The sequence below is a fragment of the Lucilia sericata genome, unplaced genomic scaffold (genome assembly GCF_015586225.1).
Source record: "Lucilia sericata isolate MDLA Ls3-8-SP2 unplaced genomic scaffold, ASM1558622v1 Contig000117F_arrow, whole genome shotgun sequence".
Classification (NCBI taxonomy): Eukaryota; Metazoa; Arthropoda; class Insecta; order Diptera; family Calliphoridae; genus Lucilia; species Lucilia sericata.
The window spans coordinates 607,122-627,545 of NW_023994149.1; the positions used below are offsets into that span (position 1 = coordinate 607,122).

Here is a 20,424-nt window from a genome sequence, read left to right on the forward strand (position 1 = left end):
ACATATGCGTATTTCTCAAAACCTTAAATCCCAAAGCAGTAAGTATTTCAATTGACTCTATTTAAAGCAAACTATAAAAAGAAAAAAGTGTTTACACTACAAAGAAGGAAAAAAAATAAAACCATCCATTCTATCGAAGTAACCCTGAAAATATTACAATCATCAAATATTAAAAAAAAAAAAAAATCAAGATTACAAATTCATAAAAATCATAAAAATAAATGACCTTCAAAATGAAAGAGATTTAAAATACAGGGTAGACTAAAACATCATCAGCACCAACAGCAATAGTGCACAGATACATAAATACGTACATACAGACATATACAGACACAAATTTATGTTCATATACTTACACACCTTAAGAAATAAAGCTAAAAATCAAAACACAACAGCAGCAACAACAACATCGACAACAATAAAGTGAATGTTTAAACATGTTATCATACCGTTAGCAGTCATAACATGAAACACCCAGACTAACATATACACACACACAAACACTCGTAAATGTGCAACAACAATAACGGTAAATTTTTTATATATGTGTGTGTTTTCTAACAAGGATATAAAGGATACAATTCCGTATTTGTTTTGATTTTTAACCAGGCAGAAATATTGTATAGCAAATAGGAAAACAAAAATGTCAGGACTTGCATTAAAACAGCTGTTTTTTCAACTTCTACTCATTGAAGGATTTTATCGCTCTCATTTAAAGTGAAACAAAGAGCATGCTCAGTGAGAGCTGAATTAAGTAATAACAGTAAAATTTGCAGTAATTTATATATAAACTGAAGGTTAAATAAATGCATTTACTAAAGTAAGGAGATAGCGAGAGAAAAAAAAAAAGGAGAGAAAAAGAGCGTATCTGTTGGTCTAGTATAAAATAGTATTTCATTGAAGAATATACAATTTTTCGACCAGTTTAGTTTTGTTGACTTTAGACGTTTTGAAGCTCAAGTAAATGTTTTGAAAAATAATGAAAAATTCAATGTTGATAATACATGTGCATGCGAAAGGCCTCAATCAGTTGCAAACGGTCTGCGGAACAATACGGTTGGAAATTCGAAAAAAAATGGTTTAAAATTAAAAATCTTAAAAACTAAAATGTGGTGTAAACAATATATTAAAAATAAACTAAAAAATATTAAAAAAATAATAATATATAAATCAATTTAATTAAAAAAAATAATAATAAAAATTTTAAATTCAACAAAGTTTTAGAAAAATTACAAAAAAATTTCAAGTAATTTAAAACATATTGTAAAACCTGCTATTAAATAATGAGAAAAAAATAAATAATAACAAAATGTGTGTAAAATAATTATAAAAAATATTAAATATTTATAAATAAACACCATCATACGTTTAAAAATTGCTCTTGTTATGAAAATTATTAATTTTGAATAATTTATTATAACTCATACGTCATGTAGTACCTTGTAAATACTTGTTATCACACAACAAAAAAACAAAAACTTGTTAGTCAAACACTGCAAAAAAATTGAAAACAACAACACAAGCAATACTTAGGTGTTTACAACTACTACTATGTAAAATGAAAATTAACAAATACCCTCCTCCTTTCTCAACACAAATAAACGGAAATTAGTTTCGACATACACTTCCTATACCAGAAATACCATATTTAAGTATGAGTTAAATTTTTCATAAATTGTAATTATCAAATAGAATATGTTTTTTTTTTAAATTAAAATCCTTTGTTTCATTAGCTATAAATTATTAACTATTTGCTTAATTAAATCCTTTTAAAATAATAAATTTTATTTTCAATATAATAAATTGATTTATATTGTTTATTTATTTAATTTATAATTCACATATACATATATGTCATGTTATACATTGTATGTAAATAAAAATTAATTAATTAAACTGTTTATGCACCAGAGACCAGACCAAAAAAAGTCAAAGTACATTATTTCTTGTCATGGCTAATTGTTTGCCAAATAAAACATAATTTTTAATGAATGAAAACATTTTTTTCCTATGAAAGATAAATTAAAGAGCTGACAGCTGAATAATTAAAGCAGTAGTGGGCATTTAATGTATAGAAAAATATTTAAACGAATTTTTTTGAAAAGGTAAATTTTTTATGTTTTTTTTTTTAATTTCATTTTTAATAATTATTTTGATCAATACCGTTTTTGAACTCTTGAGCTTAGCAATGATCGCTTATTTGCAATAAAAGCGTAAAATTATATGGGTTTTGGTATCCTAGACTGAGAGCCAGTAATTTATTAAAACAAATAGGTTAACACGAAAAATACATACGGCAAAGTATGTTATTTAATTTATTTAATAGAGTTAACATTGTAACATCTAATGTTTAATTTTGCGACTCCCTAAAGCAAAAATTATTTCTTATACATGGCAAAGTATGTATATTAAGCGATGTTTGTCTGTCTGTCTGTCTGTCGGTATGTATATGTATGTAAAAACCAAATTTCTGAAAGACTCAAATACAAATATCGAATAATTCTATCAGATATAATTTTTCTATTTCAAATCACCTTTATCGGTTCATTATGGATATATGGTCAAAAATCTGAAATAACCGAAATTTATTAATTTATATGTTTTTAGTATTTTGCTCACATCTTACCGATATATGCACAATATTTGAGATTATTTTTATTTTAATTCTAAAAAATTAAAAAGATTTAAGTTGAATTTAATTTTGAAGGTCCAACAGTAATTTTATGGCTTTTTATTTGAGAATTTGAAAAATTTGGAGAAGTTTAAAATCTTTATATTCCATACATGTGTACTAACTTTCATCAAAATTAGGGAGGGTTATGTTAAAAACATTTAAAATCACCCTATAAAATAAGTCAGGCATAATGTGAATTTTCTCAGAGATCGCACTATACGAGTTGTTATAGATATAACTTTAGCAAACGAGTTCAAGATAAAGTTTCTGTTCACTCCCCTACTCGATTTCTATTTATAACAAACCTCTTTAATCATTCCTACTCTTTCGCCGATGATAGCAATATCTGTCATTCTCATTCATTCAATTATAGACCAAGCCCTTTGGAGATTGGGGCGATAAGGCATAACATGAATAAATCACTCAACCATAACTTAGTAACAATCTCTGAATGGGATCTAGCTAATCGATTTCAACGCTCGTAAGACTCAATGTTGCTTCTTGACGTTCCAACGCATTGTAGATTATATTGTTTCATCCATATCTATGAGTGGTGTAAATATTAAGGAATCAGAAACTCGATTCGACGCAAAAAATTTGAATCAAATGTCCAAAAATACTACTTCCTTTAACATCCCTTCCACAATCTATTTTCATAGTTCAAATACAACGCACTGCTTGAATAGGGATGATAAAAAAGCTAATGAAAATTTTTCTAAAAATAGCTAAAATTTAAATGCCTGATTGTCTACTTTCATCATCCATTCGGGAAAGATTATATGACCCAAAATTTGATAATTTGATACGATTTATTTACAATATACTGATTTTCTGTATGAGAGATTACATGGAAAGTAGATATCATCGCTATATGGGTAATGTTAAGTTAGTTATGAAAGTACCACCTTATTACCTAAATAACATTAACTCCTCCCATCAAAGCCCAATCGTGATTTCAAAAGACAGTTGAACGGACATGACTAGATTCTAATTAAAACCTAGAATGTGTTTAATTTTATAAATACACGTTCCATATTTCGATATCTCATAAACGAAATTAATATACCTTCATCTCTTTGGATGATTTGCATAAAAAATCATCCTACAACACAGAAAAAATCGCATGATAAATTTAACTCAACATAAACATAAAATGTACATAACAATTTTAAAATGATTTTTTATTATTTGAGTTTTTTAAATTCTTAAATTTTTATCTCAAATCAATTATTAATTTGTGGTCAAAGTGTAAGTAATTTTTTTTTTTTTTTGGGTGAATAAGTACTTATTTTTGTTTGACGACGAACAAAAAATAACTGGTTACAAATGTGCTTACCCGACTTTTCCGGATTTAAAACCGGCTTTACAGTTATTTTCTGTGTTCATTAGTCTAATCTATTACCCAATGCTCCATTAACAAGTTGTTTTGTCGTGCTATTTGGAATAGTTTTTACACAAAGCTACAAATCAATATTTCTTCAAGAATCTTCTAATATCAACTACACAGAGGGAAAAATAAATATACACGCCTGGTACCAAATTAACACCAAATTTTTCAATAACATCCATTGTCAAGTATATACAAAATGCGTTACCAATAGTGAGCTTACCACGTTTGTTAACATTTAGACAACGGATGTGCGTAAAGTTTAGATTGCGACAACGAATTGTTGCAATGTTGCGTGGTCTTCATTACATGTTGTAGTTGTATGTATGTATGTATATACTTGACAATGGATGTAATTGAAGAATTTTGTGTCAATTTGGTACCAGTCGTGTATATTTTTTTCCTCTGTGTAGGTTTAAAACCATTAATTACTTAATTCCTTATTAGACATACGCTCTATACATCTGGCTACAAATCCTATCCAAAAAAAATTAAATAATTTTATTAATAAAGACCACTCATTACCAAGTAATGTGTGAAATTAATACATTACCTACAATAATCATTACCAAAATTTTAAAATATTTTACTGGGCAAGTATTTCGTAATATTTGATTCAAGTATGGTCTATAACTCAATTCTCTTATTTTCAGTGTAATTAATAACATTTTACAAAAATAATTTTCTCAATAAAAAAACTATTTATTGTTTTATTATTATTAAGTTAACTTATTTATCACACTTTATTTAGTGAAAAATCATAAAAAAAGTTTTTTTTTCATATTTTAGTTAATAAAATTTTTATAGTCTTTTCGCTACTCTAAGCTAATTATAGCTGACATAAAACTTTTTAATTAAAGCAATAAAATTTTAATCATAAATATAAAAGCTTCAGATTCTTTAAATAAATATTTTGAACTAATATACTTATTTATATGACTGTTTAAATCTAAATTTATTCAAAATGATTAAAGTTTTCGAAAAGTCTATTTCAAATCAATATTTAGTTGCTAAGTGTCTTTTATAAAATAAACCTCCCTTTTTTCTAAATGAAATCTATACAAAGTAAAGTAATATATACTTGTATTTATTAATCAAACATTGATTTCACTTTAATGTATGATTGATAAGTTGTTTGACATAATGTGTCATATGGGCGAAACAATAATTTATTAAATTAGTCCCCTAGTAAAATGTTTAGTTTAAATAGGGTGAATTTTATAGGAAAGTAAGGAAATGAAATGAATGTGTATTTTGAGTTATTAAACAAATTTAAGGGAATAATTTTCGATAAACATGTGATTGTATTCGAACCGGTTTATATAAACTAGTCATTGTATTTGTGATCATACGTCTATGATCTAATTGTGGAATATGCATCGATCGAACCTATTTATACTAGTCATTGTATCGGTGATCATACGACTATGATCTTGTTGTAGAATATACATCGATCGAACGAACCAGTTTATACTAGTCATTGTATTGGTGATCATACGTCTATGATCTTATTGTGGAATATATATCGATCGAACCTGTTTATACTAGTCATTGTATTGGTGATCATACGTCTATGATCTTATTTTGGGATATAAATCGAATAATAATAATAATAATAATAATAATAATTTTCGATAAACATGTGATTGTATTCGAACCGGTTTATATAAATTAGTCATTGTATTTGTGATCATACGTCTATGATCTAATTGTGGAATATGCATCGATCGAACCTGTTTATACTAGTCATTGTATCGGTGATCATATGACTATGATCTTATTGTGGAATATTCATCGATCGAACCTCTTTATACTAGTCATAGTATTGGTGATCATACGTCTATGATCTTGTTGTAGAATATACATCGATCGAACCTGTTTATACTAGTCATTGTATCGGTGATCATACGACTATGATCTTATTGTGGAATATTCATCGATCAAACCTCTTTATACTATTCATAGTATTGGTGATCATAAGTCTATGATCTTGTTGTAGAATATACATAGATCTAACCTGTTTATACTAGTCAGTGTATCGGTGATCATACGTATATGACCTTATTGTGGAATATATATCGTTCGAACCTGTTTATACTAGTCATTGTATTGGTGATCATACGTCTATGATCTTGTTGTAGAATATACATCGATCGAACCTGTTTATACTAGTCATTGTATTGGTGATCATACGTCTATAATCTTTTTGTGGAATATACAACGATCGAACTTGTTTATACTAGTCATTGTATTGGTGATCATACGTCTATGATCTTGTTGTGGAATATTCATCGATCAGGGATTTAATAGCAGCTTGGTATACATACATTTTTGATATAGGACCTTAACAATTACGTTGCCTTTTAGCTTGAAGAATGCCATAATCGTCATTGTGCATTTCCTAATTTATTTAATTCAACCTTCAAACAATTACAAGATCTAATTAATACATAAATTAATTAACCTTAACTCTCCTTAATATTTTAAGATTTAGCACAAAATACAAAAGGACGACAATTACTTACTTGTCTTAAGTAATATTAAGAAACAAAAGAAATCCTTTCATACTTTGCCAGAAAATGCCTTGCGTTAAATAAATACTTATTTACTTTGTGTATTAAGAAAAATCTTATTAAAAAGTAATTTAATTAACTTTCAAGGTTAATAAATCTTTTTTTTTTTTTGGCAAATTGCGTGAAATACGTATTAAATTATTTTACGCTTACAACAATTTGTATAGAACATACAATTTTTGCTTTCCTCGTTTTAATTTGCAATTAAGCAGGATTTTATTACAACATAGACATTTGAAAAACTGGAAAATAATTTTATGTGAATAATGGAAAAGTATTAAAAATTTCACACAATAAATCAGTTATTAAAGGATTTGATTTTGTTTGTAGATTTTTTTTTGTTTTAGTAAAATTTTGGATTAAAATTTATGGTTAAAAAAAGGTTTTATATAACAAAGAGTAAGTTAATCAAACAATTATATATTTAATATTGTTTAAACAAGTGTTTTGTTCATGATATTGATATTAAAATGAAAATAATATTAATCATACGCTATGGTGGACAAACAAATTAAATAAATTTACACATGTTTTTAGGCAGATAAAGAATGTATTCAAACAATAAAGTGTTACGACATAATAATTCATACATAATTTTTCAAATACAAAAACAACACACAGATCTTTACTTAATATCCTTTTTATATTTATATTTAGCTTTAACACTTTCAAATCCATATATGCCCAAATCTAAGCGTTTTTTTGTAATTTTAATGTTCAAAGCAAAATGGTAACCATCAACAAAAAAAGTTATAATCACCTTCATAAAAAATTATAATAAATATAAATAAAATAAAATGTTTATCAAAAAAGTCTATACACATATACATATGTATATAATAGCAGCGACAAAACGACCGGCAAGTGTTAAAATTTTTGCAACAAAAAAATATAAATTAAAATAAAGAAAATAAATAAAAAAAAGATTTCCGACAGATAAATAAAATGGCAACAAATCTCGTAAAAGTGTTTTATGTTTTTTTTTGTTATAAAAAAGGAGAAATATATGAAATTTATTATAAAAAGTAATAGCAAAATAAACTTTTTTTCATTTAAATAAAATATAACCAAAAATATACCCCTGAGCTCGATATAGCAACAGAACTGCAATTTAAAAAAATGAGGTAATTTTTTTATAATTCTATTTTATTTCATAATCTTTGCTTTTTTCCTCCCTCTTTATTATAAATATTTTTCATTTATATTAAAAGCTGTAAAACAATTAAACCAGAAGAGAAAAGAGGAAAAATAGAGTAGAGTTTGAAAAACTGCCATAGAAAATATTTTTTGGTCTAACTTAGATTGTGAGGTTTTTATTTGTTATTTTTCTTTTTCTTGATAATCGAAATAAGCTGGAGAATTAAAATTATACAGTAAATTATTTTCTCCACATTGTGTAGGATTTGAAATCGTGGTAAAAGTTTGAGGCTTTTGGTTTTGCCATCACGTGCCATTAAATTTTTTTTTTACAGAATTATGTTTTTTTAAGGAAAACTGATAAATAATAAGTGAGTTTGTAGGGAAAGGCATGTCTGACTCTGGAATACCCTAACCTTGTTGTGAATACATTTCACATTTGTTCAAAATATTGGTACTTCCACACACCTTAAAGTATACCAATCGGCTCAGAATCACTTTCTGAGTCGATTTGGCTATGTCTGTCTGTCCGTCCGTCCGTCTGTCTGTGTGTCCATGTAAAGTTTGTGCGCACGCAATTTTTAAGATAGTTTGATGATATTTGACACATTATCTTCTCTCGACTCAAGGACGAACGCTATTGAGAATAGTTGAAATAGGTCCGTTATTTCGCCTAGCCCCCATACAACCGTGCCCCCTGAATAGGGCTTTTGAGCTCATAATTATGTTAAATTTTCCAGTATGTCAACAAAAATCGACAAAATTTAGTTTTATAGAAGTTTAAATGCCGATTTTTGTAACGGTCGGGCCTCATTTGACCCTAGCCCTCATACAAACTCGCCTTCAGGAAATGACTTTATAAGTCAAAATTCACTTATAAACGCTAATAACACAATGAAATTCTTCATAAATAACTTTAATGTAGACGTAAATTCCTCTACCATATTTACCCTCACCCCCATATGAACTAATTGTTTTAAGATAGAAAGAGTATAGGGACGAACGAAAGGCGTCATGAAATAACTCCCAAAAACAAAAATGAAATTACTCCCTAAAAATTTGTTCAGAAAGCAAAAACAACGAAATTTGGGGATTTAATTCGTTTTTTTGGGGCATTATTTCACATTTAAAATGGAGAATTATTTCATTATGAAATAATTCCTCAAAATCCAAAAATGAAATAAATCCCTAAACATTTGGGGAGTTATTTCATTACCTTACTTTTATCACACGAAATAAAAAATACATGTCTGATAGCCGGCATTCGGCCGGGCGCAAGGGTTTTATCCTCTGGGGTACATTGGACACCAGCTCCGCTAAGAATACACCCTCCCTGTATCAAGAGTGTTCTGCTTTAAGGCCGGCTATTTCGGAAATCTTTACTAAACGAAGCCGGTGTTGGTCTTATTATAGAGTGGTAAATCCTTGCGTTCGACCGTAGGCCGGCTATTTAGGAAATATTCAGGACTTATTTCATTTTTGTTTTGGGGAGTTATTTCGTGGGGAGTTATTTCATGACGCCCGAACGAACATTGCTAAATAATTTCTAAAAGATATTCAAATTCTTTTTATATTCTCTGCTTTACCAATATCATCAAAAACTTATTATACCCCTTCATCACTACAGTAAGTACATAGGAGTGAGTTATAAAAATCTTTATATGTGTTTTTGTGGGCGATTATAAGGGAAGAAAGTAGGTTTGTGTAATTGTCTGTATTATTTGTTAGATTGCCAAATGTACTTGTTTGTGTGTGTGTGTCTATGTTTTTTAATGTTACAAAGGATGTTTGATAAATTTTAAATCCTTAAATGATTGATCATTGTTTACATTTAAACTTAAACATAAAAGTTATAAATCTTTAAGCAAATAATTTTTCATTGAAGTTAAACTTTTAAGCTTATTAAGAAATAATAAATTTTAATTTATTCGATAAGTAGTGATAATTTTTTTTTTCAAATAAATCTTAAGTACTTAATTATTCTTGAAAAGTAATGTAAACAATCAAAGTGTGTTAGTTATTAGTGTGGTTGACCGACTTGAACAGATGAATAAAGATTTTAAGTTTTAAGGATAGTGGTTTATGTGTAAATAATCCCTTTTAATATTAAAATTCATTAGAAAGATATAGTTGAAATTCAAGATATTATATTCCTGTATATAGCAAAATAATGCGGTATACTGTTTTTTGACGGAGAACCTTTTGTGTTTGGTTGACCACAAAAGAATATCTTTAGTCATATCTAGAAAAATTTATAACTTTGGTGTCTAGAAAGTAATAAATATTTCTATAATAAGAAGTCATTGACTGATATATGTAGATAAAGTAGCATTGAGAGAGATTATGACTAAATTAGAAAAGTTTACGAAAAAAGTTTTTCAAGTGTGAAATCAACATACAAAATATCATCCATTGACTATTTTCAATAACAACAGTAAATATGAAGAATATTTATGAAAAATATAAGCCCTATAATTACTATCGTGTTTATAACAGATGGACAGACAGTCAATCAGATAAACGGTTTCGTTTATACGGATCGTTTTAGAATGTAATGCAAACTAACAAACTTTTTGGTACTTTTTTGTTGGCTTTATACTTTATAACATAAACTGACAAACTCTTAATGAAATCAATTAAAAAATAATTAGTTATGCTCGCTTCAAACAGGGTCATTATCAAAATCAGATATTTGCAAAGTCAACAAAATATCCTGATAAATTAATTACCCAGGTCTGCAGTGAAATCCTCCTTTAACTAAAATTATAACAGAATTGAAAATATTAATATACACAACCTACATCTGCTGTTCATTTCTTTCTCTCATGTCGGGATTCTGAAATATTAAATGTTTTACCCAATGTCATTCAGTTTTATTATGGTGTAATTTTTGCAAAAGTCGTGATCATTTTATCAGGCTCACATCTTGCAAATCGTTTTTATTTACACTCTGAGGCAAAGTAGTGGCTCTTGTGAACGTATAAAATCAAAAAAACTTTTTCTTCATTTTTTAATTTCAAGTGTAGTGTCACATTATAAAACTTCACTGATTTTATTAACGACACCTGTACGTATACGTGTTAATGATTTAATGGTATTACACATATTAAGTATACGCATAATTTAGAAAAGCTTTTGAATGTAAAAAATCTAATTATTTAAAGGTTTTTTTGATTTTGATCTAAAATATATAATTTATATGCTCATAATGACAAGAGCTACAACTTTGCCTTAGAGAGTAAATGAAAATTATAATTTTGAGAAAATTATATTTTTTTTTTTGCACAAATAACACCAAAGACCCAAATGTTTGAGGACCCATAAAAAAGTTCATGACTGTGGGAAAAACTGAGACGGACACGGGCTTTTTTTGCTCTTTTATCACTTAGTGTTGTCCGTTTATGGATTTCAAGTTGCACTGTGGAGTCATGCACTAAAATTCAAATTAGTGAAAAAAAATATTTTTCCAAGAACATTTACTTGTCCCTAAAAGTAGAGGGATCCCTTTACTTATAAAACACTCGGTGTAAATATTTAAGTCTAAGGTACGTTTGGTACTTGTTTCTTTCTTTCGATTAAGTACTCCGTTCACAATGTTATTCTTTGTTTAACATTTAAAGACGTGCATTGAATTTATTTCCCATGAAGATTATTTATGGTTTTATAAACTTTATAATAATAAATGTGACAAATTTTGTTTGTTGTTGTCAACAAATCATAAAAAATTTTTCGATAAAAAGAAAATATTTTTTTTTTTTTTTTTTGTAAAGTAAATTAATTTTGAGAAAAAACAACAAAGGAAAAAAATTATTTTGTACATAAATTAAAAACGGCTGTAAATGTGTATTTTTATATTTATATTGTAGAATAGTCAATAGACTTGAACTAGTCACAAGACCTGTGTATAGTCTAGTCAATAGATTATTATGTCCTATATATTAGTAGAATTATAGGACGTGTACTCAAGATATACACATTGGATTGCTATACATAAACAGAACATGACGGAAACTTTGAAATACTGATACCAAATGGTTTAAGCAGAACATTGAAGCACAAACCCGTAGGAATGTTTGGAACAAAAAGGTCCTGGGATTCTACATTGAAAACTAAGAAACCGAAATATACTACCGTCTATCTAATCACAATAATAGGTTTCTAACAGAAGTTGGATTCGAATAAATATAGCGCCAAGAGGGTCGAGATAATCCCATAATGTCACTAAGAATAATGAGGCAAGTACGACATGAGTATGAAAATACGTATTATAAGAACACAAAGCATTAAGGGCCTTTCAGACGATCACACCTTACGTACGACAAGTCTAATGAAACAGTAAAATGTAATTCTATCCGTATGAAATTCTCTTTTTTGTCATACGGAGTATGATTTATATTTTTTGTGTTTACACTATTGGTATAAAATAATAACAAAGTATGATGGAAACAGCTGTTTCACTTTTTTGTATGTGTTTACATAAAAATACATCCCTGATCTAATCCCTCAAAAAATGAACTGTCAAATTTTTCATCAGTATTTTCTCTCAATGTGTGATGATTTCATATTGCGTTTAGACGATCCCACCCGTTCTCTTCTACATAAAATTTTGACAGATCATATCATACTTGTGTGCTCGTGAGGGGGGCTTTACCGATACAACTATACAAAATTGGACGTGTGAATGGAGACGAATACAGAGCATGATGAGTGTAAATCTCCATAAAGTAACGATAACAGCTACGCACTTAGCAGTTAGTACATATTATAAATAATACCCTTAAAGAAAACTCTGCAGATAATTAGTAAACTAACTTCTACTTTATTACAGACATTTCTCTTATAGACAAATATCAATTAACTTAATATTCTGTCAAAATCAAGTAGTTATAAATTTGGTTAGAGAACACACACATACATGCTCATATTAAGTATCATTTTAACTAATTAACTGTCATTCGTTCCCATACATACATATGACCACTAACTATTTAATAACAGAAAAAATGTCTTGGGAAGTAATTTTGAAGGTGTATACACGTTAATATTGGTAGAAAATGAAATTAAATATTCTTACTATGACAACAATTATCTATTAAGTATTAGCATTATAATTAATTATAACTCAGGCCAGACAGGCCCGCATAAAGTAAATGTTCATTTAATTGCTTTCGATAGTCAATAAAAGCGATTGACAAGGAATATACTTTTACGAGTGCTTTTTGCTTTTGCGTCAACTATTTCTTTTGTATAATTTGATGTTTACAACAAATGTAATGTCGTAAATTTTTCTATTAAGATTTTTGTAATTAGTAAACGATTTGCTTACATTAGACGTGCGTTTTATTTATAACAATTAAATGCATTTATAGCATGAATATAATAAAATATCAATTAAGTTGTAAATACATTATAATTGCATTTAAAAGGTTAATATTTTAACATTGAAATTTATTAATTATTATTAAATATTTTTAATTTTGTAATAATTTAACTTAAATTTCTTTAAAAACCATTTCTTTCTTAATTAAATTTAAATTGATTAAATGATTAAATTGATTGTCTTGTTCCCCTAAAAACTATCCCTTTTTAATTAAACTAACAAATTTACATTATTCAATAAGAAATGTTCAATATTTAAACCATTAGTTTATAGGATCCAATAATGTAAGTTTGTATGTATGTATTTATGTACGTCTGTTTGTGTATCTAAGTGAAAAAAAGCACGTACCATACAACACTCAACATCCATTCAAATATTCATCTCGTCCCGTTGTACACTATCAAATTATTATTTGTTCTTACTATTTGTCGAGAACTAATATAATAACATGTGTATGAGTACAAAGCAGTGGTCGGCAAATAAAGAACATAAAAAATTTTAAACTTTCTAGAAATCTCAAAAGCTATTGATTGTAATTGTTTTGTATATTAATTGATTTCTCTCTCCCCTGTTGGCTATTTTTGCCAACCACTGATCTAAAATATACATATGTATGTGTACTTATGCGTGTGTAAGATAATGTCTGTAGAAAAACCAATATCAATCTATCTGTATAGTAAACTCATTACAATGAAACAACAGCAACAATAAGAAATGTGTGTAAACGACAACAAGGATGCTAGAGATGTAGGAAATACAACCAAACAGTATTTAGAGTGTATGTAAGGACAAGATCCAAAAAGAAAACAAGAAAAGACAAGAAAATTTCATAACGATTTAACGACAATTGACTTTGTATTTTATCTTTAGACTAAAGAGTATTTTCCTTTTATAGACACATCCTAGTACTCTTATCAGTTATAGTACAATCTTTATAGTCCTTAGTAAAGGTCCTTTAAATTGGGACTTCTAAACTTTGGCAGTCGATAGCTGTTATATTATTAAAGTAAGATTTTTGACTACATTTTTCAGGTCACCTTAATTAAAATAAAAAATAACATCTTCAGCGATGATGTCCATTTCTGGATGAATTAACAAACGAATTTGAAAAGATACCAATCTGGGTAAAATCAAACGCATATAATGGCGGCATCAGCGGCCTACATTGTGCTGTATATATGTAGCCTGCGGTTATAACCCGCTTTTTTTCCGTGACGATTATAACCTGCTTTCTTTCCGAGTTCTGAAGTGCATGATCAAGTGAGTTAGTTAGTTAGTTAGTTCGTTAGTTAGTTAGTTAGTTAGTTAGTTAGTTAGTTAGTTAGTTAGTTAGTTAGTTAGTTAGGTAGTTAGTTAGTTAGTTAGTTAGTTAGTTAGTTAGTTAGTTAGTTAGTTAGTTAGTTAGTAGTTAGTTAGTTAGTTAGTTAGTTAGTTAGTTAGTTAGTTAGTTAGTTAGTTAGTTAGTTAGTTAGTTAGTTAGTTAGTTAGTTAGTTAGTTAGTTAGTTAGTTAGTTAGTTAGTTAGTTAGTTAGTTAGTTAGTTAGTTAGTTAGTTAGTTAGTTAGTTAGTTAGTTAGTTAGTTAGTTAGTTAGTTAGTTAGTTCGTAGTTAGTTAGTTAGTTAGTTAGTTAGTTAGTTAGTTAGTTAGTTAGTTAGTAGTTAGTTAGTTAGTTAGTTAGTTAGTTAGTTAGTTAGTTAGTTAGTTAGTTAGTTAGTTAGTTAGTTAGTTAGTTAGTTAGTTAGTTAGTTAGTTAGTTAGTTAGTTAGTTAGTTAGTTAGTTAGTTAGTTAGTAGTTAGTTAGTTAGTTAGTTAGTTAGTAGTTAGTTAGTTAGTTAGTTAGTTAGTAGTTAGTTAGTTAGTTAGTTAGTTAGTTAGTTAGTTAGTTAGTTAGTTAGTTAGTTAGTTAGTTAGTTAGTTAGTTAGTTAGTTAGTTAGTAGTTAGTTAGTTAGTTAGTTAGTTAGTTAGTTAGTTAGTTAGTTAGTTAGTTAGTTAGTTAGTTAGTTAGTTAGTTAGTTAGTTAGTTAGTTAGTTAGTTAGTTAGTTAGTTAGTTAGTAGTTAGTTAGTTAGTTAGTTAGTTAGTTAGTTAGTTAGTTAGTTAGTTAGTTAGTTAGTTAGTTAGTTAGTTAGTTAGTTAGTTAGTTAGTTAGTTAGTTAGTTAGTTAGTTAGTTAGTTAGTTAGTTAGTTAGTTAGTTAGTAGTTAGTTAGTTAGTTAGTTAGTTAGTTAGTTAGTTAGTTAGTTAGTTAGTTAGTTAGTTAGTTAGTTAGTTAGTTAGTTAGTTAGTTAGTTAGTTAGTTAGTTAGTTAGTTAGTTAGTTAGTTAGTTAGTTAGTTAGTTAGTAGTTAGTTAGTTAGTTAGTTAGTTAGTTAGTTAGTTAGTTAGTTAGTTAGTTAGTTAGTTAGTTAGTTAGTTAGTTAGTTAGTTAGTTAGTTAGTTAGTTAGTTAGTTAGTTAGTTAGTTAGTTAGTTAGTTAGTTAGTTAGTTAGTTAGTTAGTTAGTTAGTTAGTTAGTTAGGTTTAGTTAGTTAGTTAGTTAGTTAGTTAGTTAGTTAGTTAGTTAGGTTAGTTAGTTAGTTAGTTAGTTAGTTAGTTAGTTAGTTAGTTAGTTAGTTAGTTAGTTAGTTAGTTAGTTAGTTAGTAGTTAGTTAGTAGTTAGTTAGTTAGTTAGTTAGTTAGTTAGTTAGTAGTTAGTTAGTTAGTTAGTTAGTTAGTTAGTTAGTTAGTTAGTTAGTTAGTTAGTTAGTTAGTAGTTAGTTAGTTAGTTAGTTAGTAGTTAGTTAGTTAGTTAGTTAGTTAGTTAGTTAGTTAGTTAGTTAGTTAGTTAGTTAGTTAGTTAGTTAGTTAGTTAGTTAGTTAGTTAGTTAGTTAGTTAGTTAGTTAGTTAGTTAGTTAGTTAGTAGTTAGTTAGTTAGTTAGTTAGTTAGTTAGTTAGTTAGTTAGTTAGTTAGTTAGTTAGTTAGTTAGTTAGTTAGTTAGTTAGTTAGTTAGTTAGTTAGTTAGTTAGTTAGTTAGTTAGTTAGTAGTTAGTTAGTTAGTTAGTTAGTAGTTAGTTAGTTAGTTAGTTAGTTAGTTAGTTAGTTAGTTAGTTAGTTAGTTAGTTAGTTAGTTAGTTAGTTAGTTAGTTAGTTAGTTAGTTCGGAAAACTTGACTGTACTAGGTATTTCATATATTGATTTAGAATATATCCCATATGTTTGTACATGACAGATCTTAACAAGAAAAAAGCAGAAAAATAATAATAATTATGTCTACTCTTATTAAACCTGAAAGTCAAAACAAAAGACAATAAACAATAAAATAAAAATTTTGAAAGCAACAACTTAAACCAGCAAAAATACTAATGTAGTTATTGTCTAAAAAGATCTAAATGTGAACAATATGAAGTTGTTATATTTATTTAAGAAATTTTCTTCATAACAATGTTAATAAACTTTTGTGTTTCCCCCAAATATGGATTTGTTGTGCAAACATATTGGCAGAGAGAAAGAAAGCGTTATAAAATAATCAAAACCAAAATAAGGTAAATATGATAAAAAGACATATGGGTACAATTTGTTTCGTTTAACTTTTGCTAATAAAAGTCCTTTGACTTCTTTATGATAATGTTTAGGTTATTGTAGGATACTGAATAATTTTAAAGTAAATAAATAATTGAAAATAAAAGAGAAAAATTAATGTTAAAAAAAGTTTTGACTTAAAATTGATTTTACTGGTATTATATTTACGGTTTGTAATGTTTCCTATTTTGGTAAGAGGTTTTTCCTTTTTTTCTCTCCCTAAGTTTTAGATAACAAAGTAAATTTCCTGGGCACGAGACACAGATAGCAACAGCAAGGCTTAAAAAAGGACATCAAATGAGTATTTTTTGTATAATTTTCTATTCTATTATGTTTGCAAAGTAAATTGTGTACTCATGAAATGTTGTCATTTTAGTAGGCCAAATATACACATTTATAATATCTATGTTTATGTGTATAAACATTGGCTATAATATTACAATACCAAACGTCCGTAAGTCTGTCTGCCTTTTCGGTACCACCTTTTTTCTATGTAAAATTATATTTACATTTTTTAAAAGGAATTTATAGGTTTTGTATAGATTTTGTGACACCCAGAAAACAGGAACATTAATTTCCTGGTAAGAGTAAAATCAAAATTCAGAATATTAGTATAAATATAAATTTGTTTATTACTTTATTTCTTTGGCAAAAAGATGTATTGTGATCTTCATTCATTTCATAAATGCATTAGGAAATGCTGCAAATAATATTCCGGAAATACCTCTCAGTAGATTTAAGATTAAATCATCGATCGGTTTCAACACTTATCAATTAAGATTGCTCTTGAACCAAAAATTGCGATTTGTAGCTTAATAAAAAGCTTACGTGGACAAGCAAACAGACATGGTTGAATGTCTGCAGGAAGCGATACTTAGAGGATTAATACATATATTTCCTTACTAGTCTTTTGACTAGTGTATGGACTAGTATATTGACTAGGCTATGGAATTGTCTTTTGACTAATTTATGATATAATCTATTGACCAGCCAGTGGACTGGCAATTGACTAATCCATTGACTAGAAAATGGACTATTGTAAAATCTATGGACCAGGTTATTGACTTGTCTATGTAGCACACTATGGACTAGTCTATGGAGCAATCTTTAATCTAGTCTTGACCATTCTATTTTCTATAGAATAGTCTATTGGCTACTGTGTGGACTTATCTATTGATCATATATGGACTAATCTATTTAACAGTCTTGACTAGTCTTGTTTTTCTAAACTATTGAATGTCCTTTTAACTAAATAGTCTATATGTGAAAGTAATAATTGCACTAAAGGTAAAAATAAATTCTTTATTGCCGTCTCTAAAATTTACGCTGGTTTTAACACGTTCTTACTGCCACTACTACGGACAACTACAAGCAGAAAAGCAAACACAAAGTTTACACCAAAAAAGCCTGTAATTCCTAACAAGTGGCCACTAAAAGGGAAAGTAAAAAAAGTATAAAACCTCGAACTGGGTTAAGTACACAAAAGGAACAGGCAAGAAACCAAACCAAACAAAAAAAATATGTAAAACAAAAAGTTTCATTTAAAGCCACTACCAAATAGTTGTCAGTTGGTTTCAAGTATATTTCAAAATCTGTTTGCAAAAAAAAAAAAAAAAAAAAAAAACAATATTTTTTAATTATTTTCAAATTTCTATCTTTTCCCCACAACAATTTGTAAACTTATTTATAAGTACTTTATACCTATTACTGTTATTAAAATTATAGACAATTTAATTTTTAAAATAAATCCTCTTCAAATTACAAGATACAACTAAAAACAGTCACAAGTATTTAAAGGAATATATGTGTCAAAAATATGAATGTATTTAAAGGCGAAAAAAATATAATCCAATATGACACCAACTTAATTTCCCAAAGGTATATAAAACTTTCACAATAATATTATATTCAAAGAACAACAACTATAACCAACAGCAGCGACGAAACTTTTCACGCTTGTAAAATGTTGTGTAAATAAACCATTTATTTAGGAAACACGTACGTACATACATACATATGTATGTTTATTAGGTTAGGCCAACTAAAAAAGGACATCAAAATTTAAAATTTTTATTAAAAAATATTATATAGTGATAACAAAATTTTTTTTTTTTAAATTTCCAACTCGCCTATAGATTCAGACAACTTTAACATAATATTTTTTTCCTCTTCAATGTTGATCCTCCTAATCGAATATGTTCATGTTCTATTTTTGTATAAATACTATCTCATTTAGTTAATTTTGTTATTGTTATTGCAGTAACTCGATATGCCACCAACCATCACAATTCGATTTTATGTGCTTTTTGAGTTGCTACGAACCATATCTAATGTCCCTAAAGAGATCTTTAGTGTATTATGGTAAATTGGAGATATAAGGGTCATGCCTCTTTTTCCATTTAAACAATTTGAAAAAAAATTTTATTTCATAAGACTTTCTTTTAAGAAAGTCCTTTATAATGATGGAGATAAAAGCGGAATTGATATTTTTTTATGTTACTATGATAGAACAAGTTAAGACAAGTATCATTATACGAAGAGAAAATTTTTTTGCTCGAAATATCGGGAGATATAATTTTTTGAAATTAAAGTGGCTTACCTTGTTACTGCATAAAAATAATTTCATATATAATTTTATTGCTTACCAAGTTCTTGCTGATTGAAAAATTTTCGATTGCAAAACATCAAAAAAATTTTGCTTATAGATTTACTTTCATTTCGTGGAAAAATCTTATATAATGTTCAAACTATGCGCATAATATAAAGTCATATTTATCATGCCAAATTAGCAAAGACATTGCAGCATATCCTATAATCTTTCTAAAACATATCACAATCATCAGCATATACAAAAAGCATAATATTATAACGCCTGTTATATAAAGTGCATATCGAAACCTCTTTTGAACAATGGACTTGAAATTTCTAAAATCCGTGCAAGACTTCTGACACAACATGCTATGCTGAATAAACGCAATATTATCTCAAATTTTAATCCGAATATTCAGTGCAAAACCCAAAACAATGTGTTTTGTCATTTTATTTAAAATAGAATCAAACCACAGGACCTGCCTTTTACTGCAGAATAATTTAGCTAAGTATATTTAGCCAAATTTATTCTCATATAAAAAAATAACTAAAAATATAAATTTCATATTGAAAATAAAATTTATAAATTTTTTTGTAGCAAGAACATGATAAGCCACTTTGAAAATGTACTAGAACTTGTTTTTTGAAAATAAAAAATGTTCAAATATTGTTAGGCAATAACTTTATAAGCCACAATTTTTTGCTAAAACAGTGGTTTTCACTTTATTTATGATATCCATCTATTGGCATACGATAGTTATCGACCTTATATGATTATTAGGCGTGTTTAAAGTACAAATTAAAAAAAACATTTTTTTTGAGAATTTTTTTAAACTTTAATGTCGATTTACTCAAAATTTTATTTTTGTGGCATATCTAGTTACTGCAATAAGCCCTTCATTTTAATATTTTTTTTATGAAAACACATATACGGGTAAACGAGTATTTAGTTGGAAAAAAATGAAATAAAATCTGCTTATAAGTATAAGGATGTGTGGTCTGCTGTCAGTGAGAATTGTTTAGAAGTGGTTGCGATAAAATATAATATTATTATATAAATTTGTATAATTTCTAAGGAAATAGTTGGAGAGCGTACAAGTGTGAGTGGGAGAATTCTTGGGAAATAG

General features: G+C 27.5%; 1 protein-coding gene across 5 annotated transcripts in view; it reads left to right on the plus strand.

The window, feature by feature from the left end:
* The first annotated feature begins 1,047 nt into the window (after positions 1–1,047).
* The window catches only part of LOC119600576 (probable G-protein coupled receptor B0563.6), a 67,296-nt gene continuing 47,919 nt past the window's right edge, over positions 1,048–20,424 (plus strand). The window contains exons 1-3 of one of the 5 annotated variants that reach the window (XM_037950899.1): positions 1,048–1,311; positions 7,358–7,364; positions 7,448–7,758. The gene's annotated coding sequence lies outside the window, so the exon portion shown is untranslated. Of the gene's footprint in view, positions 1,312–1,491; positions 1,653–7,291; positions 7,759–20,424 lie in introns of those variants that run through there. The other 4 variants (XM_037950897.1, XM_037950895.1, XM_037950898.1 and 1 more) reach the window with 4 other exon arrangements.